Here is a 15,429-nt window from a genome sequence, read left to right as displayed (position 1 = left end):
CTGACCCACTCAGTGCATTAGTTTCCTAGGACTGACATACAAAAAGTGCCACAATCTGAGTGGCTTACACCACAGACATTTACTGCCTCACAGTCCTGGAGGTTTGAAGTCCGAGATCAAGGTCTCAGCTGGGTGGGCTCCTTCAGGGCTCCAAGAAAATCTGTTTCCGGCTTTGCCGCTAGCTTCAGATGCTCTGTTGCCAATCTCTGGCGTTCCTTGATTTGTGGAGCATCACCCTGATTTCTGCCTTCATCCTCACATGGCGTTCTCCCTGTGCGTGTCTGTCTCCATGTCCAAATTTGCTCTTTTTATAAGGACACGTTATATTGGTTTAGGGCCCACCCTAATGACTTCATTTTTTTAAATGTTTATTTATTTTATTTTGAGAGAGAAACACTGCACGCATCAACAGAATAGGGGCACAGAGAGAGAGAGAGAGACAGAGAGAGAGACAGACAGAGAGACAGAGAGAAAGGGGGAGAGACAGAATCCCAAGCAGGCTCTGCATTGTCAGCGCAGAGCCCGACACGGGGCTCGATCTCATGGACCACGTGATCACGACCTGAGCCGAAATCAAGAGTCAGACGTTTAACCAACTCAGCCCCCCAGGCTCTCATTTTAAAAAAAGTTGTTTAAATTTAGTTTACCTAATGACTTCATCTTAACTTGACAATCTATAAAGACCCTCTTTCCAAATAAGGTCACATTCACAAGTGCTGGGGGGGGTCAGGACCTCAACATCTTTGGGTAGACACAACTCAACCTACAGCACGGCGAGGTAACAGCTCTGAGGCTATGTTTGAAGTCAGAGGATAAGTCAGGGCCGCATGGGTTTATTCCTCGCCTAATTATAGCAAGGGCAGGGTGCTGAGAAGTCTGAGCAGGTCTCACCATAGTAACACCTGAGCCTGTATTTCTCCTCAGACTCAGGCTGGTGGTTCTCACCCTGCCTGCCACAATAGAATTACCTGGGAATCCTAAGGACAAGACAAATAAAACAAGACAAAAACTACCACTTCCGGAGGTGGGGGAAGACAGAGTCGATCTGTCTTCAAGCATCATCGTTTTAGGTACAGCCAGGGCTGGGAACCTCTGTACTAGACTAAACATACGAGCAACCCATGTGGTTTTTCCCTGGTCCAGCCTGAGAGGCATTTCTTGCTTGGGGGCTGACAATGTACTCAGGATGTTTAAATGACTCTTAAAAAATTAAACTGACCTCTTACGTAGAATTTTATGAAGAATATAGAACGTTAAACTTCTCCAGATGGTTGACATTAAGGAGGAAAGACTCTCCTTTGAAACAGGCAGCCATCGCCTTATTGTTAGACTAGTTCTGACGGTACCGACTCCTGCCCAAGGGGAGAAGTGTAGGCTAAGTTTTTAGTCGCACACAGTACGTACTTTGAGATCCAGGAGGGAAAGGTTTTGTAAGTGAAGACACCATTGTTGGCTACTCCCGTGGTGGCCGGAATGATATTCCAGATTAATACTCGATCTGGCTGGCTGGTTCACCAGGGACGTGGTAGAATCGAGGCCTGGCCTTTCGACTGGAGAAACGAGCCGGTGTATGAGGGTATGCAGACAGCTGGAGAAAAATGAACAATTTGCTGGCCAGGCTTTTGGTAGAAAAGATAGCAAGAGCACTGATAGTGATAATAATATTACTAATAATAGCTAACACTGATATGAGTACATTTGCCCCTGATGGTTATAGTACGAACGCCTGTATCATTAACTTTTCAGGCCAATTTTCTAACGGCCAAAATTCCGTTTTGAATATCCGGCTACTCGAATGCCTACCTTCTTCCCTGTGTCTTAGAAATACGAACACAAGGAAGATTCTTTGGAAGTTGAAGGCATCTTTATTTGGCACAGGTCATTGAAGAGTCTAGCAGGACAAAAGATGCCCAAATGGGTGTGTCAGTCTTTGGTGAACTGAGGGCCAGATGCCTGAGCACAAGTTGCGAGAAACAGCAAAATAACGGGCGTGTAGGCCTATAAAAGGACTGGGAAATTACTCATTCTGATCAAATTCCTTTTTCTTGTTTCAGAGGGAATTGCGGGAGGAGGAGGAGAGGAAAATGGTATAGTCCGTGAGGACTGGCTGCGTGGTTAGTTGCAGAAGGTACAAATCCCAGAGATGGAGACGATGCCTAGGGTAGTGCTGTCTTCACCAGAATGCATAGAATAGCACAAATGATCTTTCGTCATTTCCAAAAGTTTGCCCTCAATTTGATTACACGGGTCCCAGCAGATCGCGTCCAGCAGAAAGGGGAGGAAGGTACAAACTTTGCCTGGGTCACGTGAGTGACGGTCAGGTTAGGGACCGAGGAGCCCTCTTCTGCCAAGAAGTTGATCTCCAGTATTTATTTGGGTGCAAACCAAAGTAGAATAATGGGGAAGGAGGTCCTTCATGTAAAAGAAACTCAAAAGCTTTACAGACTGAATTAGGTGTAATCCTTATGGGATCCCTAACAGCTCATAAATAACTTTTAATGAGATTTCCAGCAAGTCAAATAGCACGTGGGGGAAAAAGTATTCTTTTTTATTTTTGTTATTTTGTTTTCAATAAAGCACATACTTCATATCGTTGTTTTCCCAACCCGTAACCGAAAGAAGGGAAACCATTTCAATAAGAAGAGATTAGTACTGAAAATATTTAATTAACTGATAGGGACAGGAAACGCTTGAATATGTCATTGAAAACTCTTGACATTGACCACTAATCTATGGAAACTTATAGAGCGGAGTCTAAAGCATGTTCCGGAGTTAAGCAGAGAAATAAATCAAGGTTTGCAAATGTCATTTAAGTTTTCACCTGTCCCACGATTCAAAATTATTGGCTTCCCAATGAAAAGCATATGTTGTGTCCCTTGCCTGGGGAGTAGTAATGAAGTGAGGCAGACACTCTCCAGCTCTCCCTCCCATCGTGCCCCTCTTGATTTCCCATCGAGTGAAAATAATTACTGTATCCTTAAGGGAGCGCTTCCCTGGCTTCCCTGCGTCTGGTCTCCCGATAAGCACTGCCATGCTGGCTCCTCTAGCCCTGCCCCTCTTCCTTGAGGGACCACGGTTTGATTTATGAGAAAATAGTTGGCAAATTGCAGTGTCCATCTTGATGGATGACATCATTTGGACCATTTTGCTGATCACGTATGACTACCTTTTTTTGTTTAGCCTCGTCGCAATTGATCCGCAGCTCCAACAGCCAAAGATGGGGGGGGGGGGGAATAGCAATTGCCTTTTTCTTGGAGAGGCCACCAAGCAGAAAGGGCTCTGGCCTTTTGTTCCCTTGAAACCCACAAGTGGTGTTTGGACCCTTTACAAAGAGCGCTCATGGATGGTATCTTCGATGATCCGAAGACTTAGAGGAAGGCAACACAGGCAGAGTTCCCCTCATTCAGAAGAAGGAAAAAAAGTGAAATTCTGGAGAGACGGAGTGCTTTGCCCAAGGTCACACAGTCAGTCAACTGTGGGGTTCAAATCTTGGTCTTTGGACTCCAGAGCAAGTGCCCATTTCTCCTTCTGTTGCTTCTAGGTGGAGGGGGGATGTACATTTAATGACAGAATCGAACTTCCTCTGTACTAGTCGCTTCTATTCCACCTTCTCCGGCACAGTTACCGCTGTGGCCCTGACTCATCCCCACACCTCTGATGTCTCCTTCCCATCTCTCCTCCTGGCTACCACCAGCCTTAGAGTTCTACAGACCAAATCTGGTGTGTGGCCGCACTACTTAACAATGTTACATGTCTCCCCTGTCCCCCTGCTTGTCTCTCAAAACTTTCCATTTTATCCCCTCTAACAGGAAAGTTATGGCGGTGTGGGGTGGAGTCCAAACTTCTGTGAAATATCGAGCTTCATCTTAAACTTTAATGTGGATTTTTTACTCTACTCAATATACTCTTAGGTGTTTGTTTTGTTTTGTTTTCATTTAGAAACGGAGTATTTCTCTAAACTTCTTTGAGTACAATCAATGCCCAGGAAAGCTACCTCATCTTTAGCCTGTAACTTTGTGCGCTCCCTAGTGTGCCCCCTAGTTTGAGGAGCTAGGTCCCAGGGGATCAAGTCCAGAGCTTGGCGTAGACTAACAGGTTCTCGTAGAGCTGGTCCTCCCTCCTCTGCCTCATTTCTACCACTCACCCCCCAACTCCCTCCCACTAAAGGCACCCCAAACCTCCATACATCAGTGACTTTGCACATACTGTTCCCTCAGCCTGCAAGTCTCTTCTCCCTTCACCTCCAGCATGCATGGTTTGCTTCCCTGGGATGTGGCTGTGGTTCTATCCCCTGCACCCCATTCATGGTAGCAATTAATCCTTTGGGTGCTAATCACTTAATGGGCATGTCTGTCTTTGCCACCAAACTAAGCTGCCCGTTATCTTCACCGTCACATACCAGTGCCCTGTAGACCTGGCACAGATGAGGCCGTAGGTAAATACCGGTAAAAGGTAGTAACACGTTTTCACTAGGAAATTTGTTTTCTGAAGCTAGCCTAATCGCTTGTATCGTATAGCTTCTAAGAGCTTCCACGCATTCAAAAAAAATAAAACTCCAGGGAGCATCTCTTCTGTATGCCAGGCGCACGATCTAATTTAATGTTTGTATTCATGCCACGAAGCACACACAGTCGCCCCGACTTCCCTCAGCCCCTTGACATGACTTAAAGGTAAAGTCCAGGCACTAGACTTGGGCTTCTGGGCTCCACGGCCCCCTCCCTGCCAACTCTGTATGACCTCAGCTTCTTCATCTGTAGAAGGGGATGATAAGGGTACAAATGGGAGGCAGCATCCCGCGGTGGTGACGAGCAGGGGCTCCAGGAATAACAGCCTAGGTCACGGATCAGCGAACTACAGCACATGAGCCAAATCCAGCCCCCTGTATCGTTTTGTGTGGCAGAGAGTGATGTTTATCATTTTAAATGCGCCAAAAAACCAAAAGAGTAATGATACGCTGCGACACATGAACATTAAATAAAATTCCAATGTAAATGTTGACCAATAAAGTTTTATTGGAACACAGCCCTGTTCATACGTTTCTATGTTGTCTGTCACTGCTTTTGTACGACACCGGCAGTGTTGAGCAGCTGTTCACAGAGACTGGTCAACCCGCCAACCCCCAAAATACTGGCTTTCTGACCCTCTACAGAAGTGGGCTAATCCCTGACCTGGGTTCAAATCCCAGCTCTGCCCATTACCAGCTCTGCGACCAGTTTTCTCTATTGCAAATTGGAGATCATTTTCAAAAAGTGGAGATAATAATTGTGTCTGCTTCCCAGGGCCTTAGGAGATTAATAAAGTGCTTGGTAAGGGCCCAGTAAATGTTAGCTAATATTACTAAGCTACCTTCCCCAAGGACTAGAATTTGCCAAGTAGCAGAGCGGGGGGAGAAGGGCGTGCTAGTGCCAGCTGTGTGTGGAGCTCCAACTTGACCGATTCAGAGAGGCTGAGGTGAGATGTAAGCCAAGCTGAGTAGAAGGAAGAAGCCAAGGGCCTAGGTACAGTCGCCCAGGGGATCCCCCGTGAGCACCCTTCCAAACGGCCTGCACACAACCAAGGCCGGATCACAACGTCAAGAGTTCCACATTGGGTTTAGATGGGACCAACTCAGAAGCCGGTGAAGAGCAAGCAAGGGGTGGAAGTAAAGGGTTCTGGAAGATTCCTCAGGTCTCAGACAGCACTCCACTCAAGGGCTGGCTTAAAGGGATAGGCGTGCCATTCCCATCTACTGATGAGGAGACAGAAGCTCCAGGTGGGCCAAGGGCTTGCCCAAGACAATACAATTTGGAAATGACTATATCCAAAATGCCCTATGCCCAGCCCAGGGCTTTTCCCTCTGCTTCACTCTGCCAACTTTCCTACTCAATGTCTCAGTTTCAATCCTTCGGTGGCCCTTCTGAACACCATCAGTTCTAAGGGAAACGAGCTGGTCTCTGTTGTGTTCTTTTGGCTTTTCCAAGAACAGAGAAGAGTGATTTTTTTTTTAAACCATCAAGCAAGAATTAAGGGTGTTCTCTCCCTCCCTGCAGTTAGATCCCTTGTTGCTGGATGCCGTGGGCACCTGTTCTGCCGACTCAGCTATGCAGCCAGGCCTCTGGTGGGAGCTCTCGCCTACGTCTCCCTCACATAGTTCAATGACAATGACAACCCTGCAGATGGCAAATTGTTCATGACATTAGAGCAGTAAGGATCCAAGACGCATTGAAAGAAGTTAGGGGTGGAGCACCTGGGGGGCTCAGTCGGTTACGCACCCAACTCCGGCTCAGGTCATGATCTCACAGTTCATAGGTTCAAGCCCCGCTTCAGGCTCTGCACTGACAGCTCAGATCCTGGAGCCTGATTCGGATTCTGTGTCTCCCTCTCTCTCTGCCCCTCCCCTACTCGTACTCTCTCTCTCTCAAAAACAAACATTAAAAACATAAAAAAAAAAAAAAAAAGAAGAAGAAGAAGAAGGAGTTGGGGAAAAGAAGGCTAAGAAAAGCAACAAGTAATTCAAGGATCTAGGCTAAACATAAACCTATAAATCTCAACAGACACTTGATAAAAAATGTCTTTACAATGTCTACATGTCTTTGAAAGAAAGTTCCAGATCCGAAGCTCCTCTTATTTATTATTCCTAACAAATGTGACTGCCGAAGAAGCCTAGGTTCAGAAAGGCGTCCTCCAAGGGCAGGGCGGAGACAATTATGCTTCAGAGTCTGGAGACCCAGAATGTTTTGCTGCTCAGTCCGAAAGTGGGGATTCTTGTTTATTTGACAATTTTTCTTCCTTGGACATTGTATTTAAACAAGTGTCTCCTTTTGGTCCAGTGTTTCTTCAAATTTATTTATAGAAGAACTTTTCCTTCCCCCCGTCTAATCTGTTTTTCATATTTTGGTGAAAGGGATAATATATAAAATTTTACAAGGGTTTAGCTTTCTTTATATTTCCTAAATGTCAGCATCTGGTGTTCCCATTAAGCAAGTGATGTCCATTCATAGACTGGCTCCATCTTTAATTCATGCTAAAGAGCAGTGCAGAAATTTAAAGAATACACTGCCTTCCTATGTCTTTGGGGAAGCTTCTTTTTTAAAAAAAAATCTATCTAGCATTCTTTGGTTAGTTTCATTCTGCTCATATCTTTAATTTTCAAGGTTTCCCCTTTAAATCTCTTTTCCCAAATGACAAAATACGGAGCATTATTATTTTCTGATTTCTGCCAAAAGCATGCTTTTTTATGCTGTAAGTTTCTCACTAGAACACAATGAAATTTTAGGCTTTAGGGCTGAGGAAAGAGGGAGAGCTAGCAAGCAGAATGCACACAGAGTTTCTCATTACGCATTACAATGACCCTCGAAATACTATACTCCTGCTGAGAGCGCCTAAGATTTGGTAAGACTTTAGAAAGCTCCAATTTGAGTTTATAATCTCCTAAAAGTGATATAAATCCAAAGGTTTGCTTGGTTCCTGTGATGTCACCAATACATTTAATTATGTGAGAGAAACGTTTGGATAGCATCATGGAAAACATACACACACAAGTGCACACACACGTACGCAAGATGCAATAGTTCAACCACAGGCCAACGGATTAATGCCAATTTCAGAATCGTCACCTAAAAAAGTCTTGTCTACAAATCTTTTATAACGTTGGGGTGCCTGGGAAGCTCAGTCGGTTGAGTGTCTGACTTCGGCTCAGGTCACGACCCTATGGTTTGTGAGTTCTAGCCCCGCATTGGGCTCACGGCTGTCGGCACAGAGCCCGCTTTGGATCCTCTGTCCCTGACTCTCTCTGCCCCTCCCCTGCTCATGCTCCCTTTCTCTCTCTCAAAACTAAATAAACATTTAAAAAATCCTTTATAACGCTTTCATTATTGTTGTTGGTAATAATAATAATGGTTTGAAGTAAAATTATAGTTCGGGCAAAAAATAGTGTTGTCCCTCATTTGCCAAGACGGTCCCCTCGAACAAGGCTTTGTTGGGCAGTTTGCATTTTTTTAATATGTGGGCACAACAAATTTCTCCTTAAAGTCCTCTGCACATTACAATCACTTATATATAGAAATCCATTTAAATTGACAAGCTGATGAATGGCCTGTCCGGGCAATATAGATGATGGTGGGTAAACATATTGGGTGCAATGTATTTTAATGATGTCTAAACAGTCAGATGTCAGTACACCTAGCTGGGAAAGGTCTGTTGAAATTGAACCTGCTTGTTTTCTTCAAGTTTGTTCCCAGTAATTTATGAGTTTGAATGTGGTCTGCAAGTTTGTGTTTCCTCTGGTTTGCCCTCCTTTGGAGTTGAGTTGGGGCTCTGCTCCATTAGGCTGGCAAATGAGTTGCCTTGAATTTAAGTAGTTCCTGGGAGTGGAGTTGCTTACACACAATTACTCCCCAAAATCAGAGTGAATCACTCATTCTTCTGCAACCTCACACGACCCTGGGGGTTCTGGTTCTAGAAAGAGTCTAGAGCAGTGCGTGGGTTGGTAGAGGGGCTGGAAATCACGTGAGGTAACATCAAATACGTAGCATCATTTATGTTGTGTCTTAGCCCAAAGTGTGTAATTGAGCCCATCAGGTTTTTTTTTTTTTTAATGTTTATTTATTTTTGAGAGAGAGTGTGAATGGGGGAGGGGCAGAGAGAGTGAGACACGGAATCCGAAACAGGCTCCAGGCTCTGAGCTATCAGCACCGAGCCCAACGTGGGGCTCGAACTCACGAGCTGTGAGATCATGACCTGAGCCGAAGTTGAACGCTCAACCGACTGAGCCACCCAGGCGCCCCAAGAGCCCATCAGGTTTTAGACAGTGGATCCAGCTTATCAGAAATAGGGGCGGTACAGCAGCAACAGAAACACCACTCCAAGGAAACAACCAGACAAACCGAGACAGCAGGGCATGTCCCAGAGCCTCTGGCCTGACCTCTTCGCCAAGTCGGTGGCATAGAGAAGAGATCCGAAGGCCATCGCAAGTGCATGCAACGTATTGGTATTATTGGTAGTATTGGTTTATACTGCAGTTTGGACAGGCACCTGTAATGGATATTTTGGCTCCAGTTGGGGGAAATTAAATATGGTCTGGCTTTTAGGAGAGAGAAAATTTTACTCAAGTGGAAGGGTAGAGTTGACCAAAAAAGTAAGTTACAAAAGAGGATGTGCGGTATGATCTCATGTTGGTTAAAATTTTTAAAATAAAAATAAAAATGTGTGTGTGTGTGAGTGCACGCGCGCGTGTGTGTGCGTAAAGATCTGGAAGGGTATGCACACATATACAAAATTGCACTGGTAACTTTGGGGGTGTGTGTGTATTAGTTTTCTGTCACTTCTATGACAAATTACCACAAACTTAGTGGCTTAAAACAACACAAATGTATCATAGTTCTGGAAGTCAGGAGTGTGAAAACAGGTGTGTGAAAACAAGAAGCCAGAGGGTGAGGACAGGTGGTTCGGTGGGTTAAACGTCCGACTCCTGATTTTGCCTTAGGTCATGATTTCACAGTTCGTGAGTTTGAGCCCCACATCGGGCTCTACTCTGACAGTGCAGAGCTTGCTTGGGATTCTTTGTCTCCTTCTCTCTCTCTGCCCCTCCCGACTCATGCGCTCTCTCTCTCTCTCTCTCTCTCAAAATAAATAAACTCTAAGGAAAAAAAATAGTGTGAAAACAGTCTCACTGGGCTAAAATCAAAGTCTCCTTCTGGAAGTTCTGGGGAAGAATCCACCGTCTTGCTTTTTCCAGCTTCGAAGGGCGGCCCGCATTCCTTGGTTCTCGGCCCCACATCGCTCCGGCCTCTGCTTCCCTGTCACAGTGCCCTCTCTGATTCCGGCCATTGTGCGTCCCTCTTAAAGTGACCCTCGTGACGATATCTAATCCACCGGATGATCCAGGATAACGTCCCGTCTCAAGATCTTTAACTTAACTGTATTTGCCAAGTCCCTCTTACTGTGGAAGGCAACACATCCACAGCTTCCGGGGAACAGGACGTAGATATCTTCGGGGAAGAGGAAAGAACTGTTCGGCTTATCACAGGGGGTGACTTCTTCATCTCTTTGTTTTTACGTGTAATTTCCAATTTTATACAGAACACATGGCCTGGTTCTTTAATATTAACATCAAAACGGTATCTAATTTTTCTTGCTTGGGAGCCCTACGGTCCAGTTCTTGGTGAGCCTCCCCTGGCAGAGGACAAAGAGATGATGACGAGCCAACTCCACGGGAGACGAGCCAACTCCACGGGGCTGGGGCGGGATGGCAGAGGTACTGCTGATTCCTTCCAGATCCAGGATCGGACATCAGCACAGCTCGCTCCACACTGAAAGGGTCCCATTCAACACGAGCATCCCCAATGCCAGGCACCATCATCGCTCGAGGTCCCCACGTGTGCCACACCCTGTGCTCAGAGAAGGACCTCAAACCCCGAAGTACACATCTGGCCCCTATTTCACAGAAGAGGACAACGGAGCTCAGAAAGGCTAAGGAACTTGCCCAAGGCCACCGTTTGTTACGCAGTGAAGTTCTAAACCCAGCGCCTGGGCTCTTAACCCCCACGCATATTTTCTCGCTGAAAAGACCTGAAATGGTCAATTCGTTTCTCTGTAACCATGAGCAGGGAAAGTGCCTGTCTTGGAGTTAAAACTGAAGAGAGTGTATACTGGGAGAGGCCTTCTCTGTCGCCAAGTCGAAGCTTCCCGTTGTACAGAGGAGCAAACTGGGGCCCAAGTCAGTGCGGCTAGTCAGTGCGAGGGCCAGGCAAAGAACTCAAGGATCCTGGCTTCCTGCCTGCCTGGGGCTCTTTCTACTAAACTCTAGGCCTCCATTTTTGCCCATATAACTTCATTTTTATATTCATCTGCCTATAAAAAATAATCTTTTGTCCCAAAAGTAAGAGATAAAGAGAAATGAGATAGCTGGGATTGTAGCAGTGCTCGCAACTGGGGTGTTAAGCTCCTCGCTCCAGGAAAGTCAGCTCAGATGAGGTCGATCCTGTGCTCACCTCCGTTTAGTGGGTGAACCCAGTTGAAAAGAAGACAACATTTACACGGGAGCCGGATCCCTGGATGCCACACCGGTTCTGACACCTTCTACCCCAAAGAAGGCCCCAGTGATTTCCCAGGGGACCACACCGTACCAAGGTCCTTCATCACAGGCCATTTCTGCCCCATCTTTCACTCCTTCTAATCTGGAGAAGCCCCAGAGGGCAGGCAGTTTGGCACATAGGTCAGGGGAAAGGCCTGGGTTTGGAGCAGTTTGCTTAGTTCCTTGATGACTGTCTAGTCGCTTCTGGTTTATCTCCCTGGATTACTGCCCCAAACTCTGACAGCATGAGCCCTGTGACTCACTTGGTATAAAGATGCCCTTTGGAGATCAGATGAGACTTCCCTTCAGCGGGACATGGTGTCTGCTCAAGTTTTCACATGGGCCCCTCTACTCCTCAGCCTAGCTTGGGCCTTCAGTATGAATCTCTAAAATACACTATAGCAAAACAACAACAAAACCCGATTTGTCTCCCTGCCTCCAGCCTCCTCTCACCCTCCATCTGACCTGTCCATAATGGGCCAGAACATCATCCAGAAGACTAATCTCGACCAAGAGTCCCTCCTTCCAAAGCTCTCAATGGCTCCCTCTTGCCCGCAGGATAGACTAACTGCATTTCTGTGCCCCCAGCCCAGGCCACGTCATGGTGGGTGAGCTCATTTTCTCTGCAGGGACATCATCAGTGTGGCTTCTGATGGTCAGGGTCCTGAGATGGTATTGTAGATCCTGATGGCATCTGACTTGAAGGTCTCAGTGCCACTGAAAATAGCCCGAGTCTGCACCTACCGTCCTGATGGAGGTGAGTTCAATGACTCATTCTCCTGAGGTTCCTAACACCCTTAGCACAAAGACACCAAGGCCTTGGCTGTTTGGTGCCTTCTCCAGCTTCTCCAGAGCCCGTGTGCCTGGGAACTTCAGGACAAGATTTTGGAAGTGGAGTGACAAGACGAAATGAGACTCCCATGCCTTCCCCAGCGCTGGCCCATCGGCCCTTGCTCCCGGCTCGCACTCTCTCTTTCTTGGGACACATTGTAACCAGGCTGCTCCCGGATTCCTCAGAACACAGATCGTTGCGGGGGGGAACAGTGCACAGCCTCTCCCACAAGCCCAGATGTGCCTGAATCTTAGAGCAAATACATTCTGATGCATTCCATTCCACGGTGTGAGGAAAGTAGGAGGAGATAGTTCCAGGAGCGATTTCGCTGACAATAATATGACTAAACGACATGGCTTCAGGACACCCTGGGAAAGTAAATCCTTTCTTCCAGGCCACACTTCAGTGTTGCAAGCATTTTTGATGCTTGCCCATTTTAGCGGGTAAGCAGGTGTTAAAGGTATGAGACAGATGTGTGGGCAAAAGCTTGAAGCTGAGAAGCTTCTTTCAAATAATGTCATGATACTTTGCAAATCTGGAAAAGCCATCCCCTGTGCCGTTTTCAGGAAAGAGCTGCAGGGTTCTGCAAAGATGTGGCTTAGCAAATGCTCTCCTGCATTTTGCACACAAGGGAGAATAAGAAATCTTCCAAGGTGTCCTAGAACCCAGGTCCCTCACCCCCCTTGCCACCACACCTCCTCTCTGCCCTCACGGTCTGTTCCCAGCGAGTAAGTCCACGCGGCCCGTTTTGTCACGTAGCATGCTTTACAGATGAGGCTACAGAAATCAGCGCTTGGCGAAAAGTCCTTCTTTTCCGATATTTTATGTGGAAAAAGAAAAAAAAAAAAAGAAGGAGAAAAACATATCCAGATCTTTTTTTTTTTTTTTTTTTTTTTTTTGAAAATCACTTACAATCAGCTGGAAGGTATTCGGTGAACTTTGTTTTACAGCGTTTTGTGGCCAGTTACAAATTTGGGTCATGCCCTGCAATCAATCTCTGCCGGGAACTTTCACTGCGGCCATCAGGGGAATTAGAAATAAAATGTTAGAGGCAGCATCAGGAATGCGCAGATGAACCGAGGAAACTTGTGACCGGCTTTCTGGATGCAGGATAAAAGAACAGCTGGACAATTCCAGCACAAGCCCAGGACCAGGTTCCCATCCAGTGTCGCTCACGATTCAACCCGGAGTGCGTTTCCCTACATCACGGATGGCACGGAGGTTTACCTGACTTAAGGACCGAGTCCCAATCATCTCGCCACAATTATTTTCTTGGCTGCAAGGTGCATGAAAAATGGTTACAACATGAAACTGTACTGTGACTAAGAAAACGGGGGGAACGGCCAAGTCTCGAAAATGTCCTCTGTCTTATGAGCAAGCGTAACGCCCTCTTTGCCTGGGAGGCTGAGCAAATTTCGAAAGGAATTCATGCAATCCCCACCCACCCCACCCCACCCCCCCCCACGCACACACTCAAAATCTGGTGAAGGAAAGTGTCTCTCTTTAATAAACATTCCTTTTTGTAAGGAACCTGACTTTCATCTCCAAACACCAAGCGGGGGGAGAGACTGGGAGTGTTGTTTTTGTCTTCTTTGGAGGACCACAGAGATCTTTCCAGCTGTTCCCAGAAGCAAGCTAGAAAGGCTGGAGAGCCTTCCCTCCTCTACAGTGTCTCTTTGAGAGGATTGCACAGCAACAAACGGAAGATTGCATTCAAGCCACTGCTAAGATTTCCTCAGGACCTAAATGGTGGGAGAGGCTCAGCCCCCCTCCCCCCAAGCCCCCAAATCCCAAGGAAGAAATTTTGACTCTAAATACAGAAATCCTTAGCACCATCCCATTTAGGAAGCAAGCGCTCTGATTTTTTTTATTTTTTAGAGAGAAATTAAACTATAACACTAGTGGAAATCCTGATCTGGACTCCTATCTTTGATCCCCCCCCCCCAGAGGTGCTGGTTAGACAATAATGTAATAGCCCCCTAACCACAAGAAATAGTTACCATTTATTGAGCACTTATATCTGCTAGGCTATGAGCTAAGTGCTTTGCATGAAATACCTCACTTAGTCTTTACAAGAACTTTAGTCTTTACAAGAAACTAAAGCTCAGAGAGGTTAAGAAACTTGCCAAGGTCACACAGCAGTTAAGTCATAGAGGACAGAAGTGTTCATGAGGGACTGTACTCACTTCTCAGTTCCATCCCGGAATAACTTCATCTTGGAAGTTATATATGAATATTCTTCATCCTGGAAGAATAGTCACGTTCTTCCAAGGAGATTCCTGCCTGCAGCCTCTAGAAACGCCATCTCTCTTCCCTCTCTCCCTCCTCCTCCCCATTCCCACAGAGCCAAGTGGGGGGAGCCGGGCTGGGTTACACGATGCTCCTTCAGAGCCCAGGTAGAGAAATCAATCCACCTTTTGCTTGACCCAAGCCTTCTGATTAGAAAGCCAAGCCATCCTCCCTCTGGAGCAAAGATTCCTCTTCTAAACCTAAGTGGAACTCACTCAGTCTTTCTGAAATAAGACTAGCTTCTGAACAAAAAATGGTTTTGATTAGAAAATGAAGGCTGTTAGCCAGTGAGATGTGGGATTTGAGGCTCCACCGAAAGGGTACAGGAGGTCTGAGGCCACCGTACTGATTAGCAGGGCTAAAGAAAATAGAGTGTCACGCTCTGTTGATGCCCCTGGGCAATGCCATTCCTGCCCTCCCTGGCGACCGTTTCATTTAATTATTTTAAAGCAGAGTTTTATGGACTATTTGCCAGACGTCATGTTTGCTGGGGGCACCTCAAGTTTCAGACATTTATAGGAGTTGACCCTAGTTAAGATTCTGTTTCTTGCAAACGCCTTCAGTTGGGGGACGAAGGTGTGGGATGGGAGAACTGAGCAGCCCCCCAAGAGAGGGGCACTGAACACATCCTTCTTCTAGAAGACATTGAGAACATCTTAGAAAACCTTCAAAAAGGGGAGAGACATCTGCAAACGGAGACTTTCTAGTATTGGCAGATCCTGTCACTGAAATGTAGCAGTCCCTCTAGACAGCACCTGCAAGGTAAACATGCAGGGAAATTATAGAAAAGTTCCTCCATCAGAGAGCCTGGCATTGCCTTCCTGTCCTCAACTGAGAAGGAGCCCAATTTTCTGGCATTTGAGAAGAAGTAATATTTAAAGATTTAGGGAAAATTAGTGAAATGCACCTTGATTATAAACACATGTACCCATTTCATTTGGCTATTTTAAAATGTGGGTTTTTAACCAGCTGCCATTAATAGCAAATACGCTGCTTGTCTGTTTCTCCCTCTCCTTGTTATAGACACGGACGAGGGAACGAAATATTTAGCCATTTTGAATTTCTTTCCAGAGCAGGAAGAATTACTGACTATAAATTGTATCTTCCTATCTCACGAAACAAATGAAACCTTCTAAATTAAATAAAAGGAAAATTAACAATCAGGATTAGGTAAAAAGCATTACATTTCCTTGGGGCTCGAGTTACAAAGATATGTTTTTGTAAAAGAAAGCAAGGTCAGTTAGCACTATTAAAC

General features: G+C 46.0%; 1 long non-coding RNA gene across 3 annotated transcripts in view; it reads right to left on the bottom strand.

Annotated features, from left to right (window-relative positions):
- The window catches only part of LOC109492705, a 76,035-nt gene that overhangs the window by 29,248 nt on the left and 31,358 nt on the right, over positions 1-15,429 (bottom strand). The window lies entirely within an intron of this gene.

This window comes from Felis catus, chromosome D2 (genome assembly GCF_018350175.1).
Source record: "Felis catus isolate Fca126 chromosome D2, F.catus_Fca126_mat1.0, whole genome shotgun sequence".
Classification (NCBI taxonomy): domain Eukaryota; kingdom Metazoa; phylum Chordata; class Mammalia; order Carnivora; family Felidae; genus Felis; species Felis catus.
This window is presented reverse-complemented; position numbering and strand designations above follow the sequence as displayed.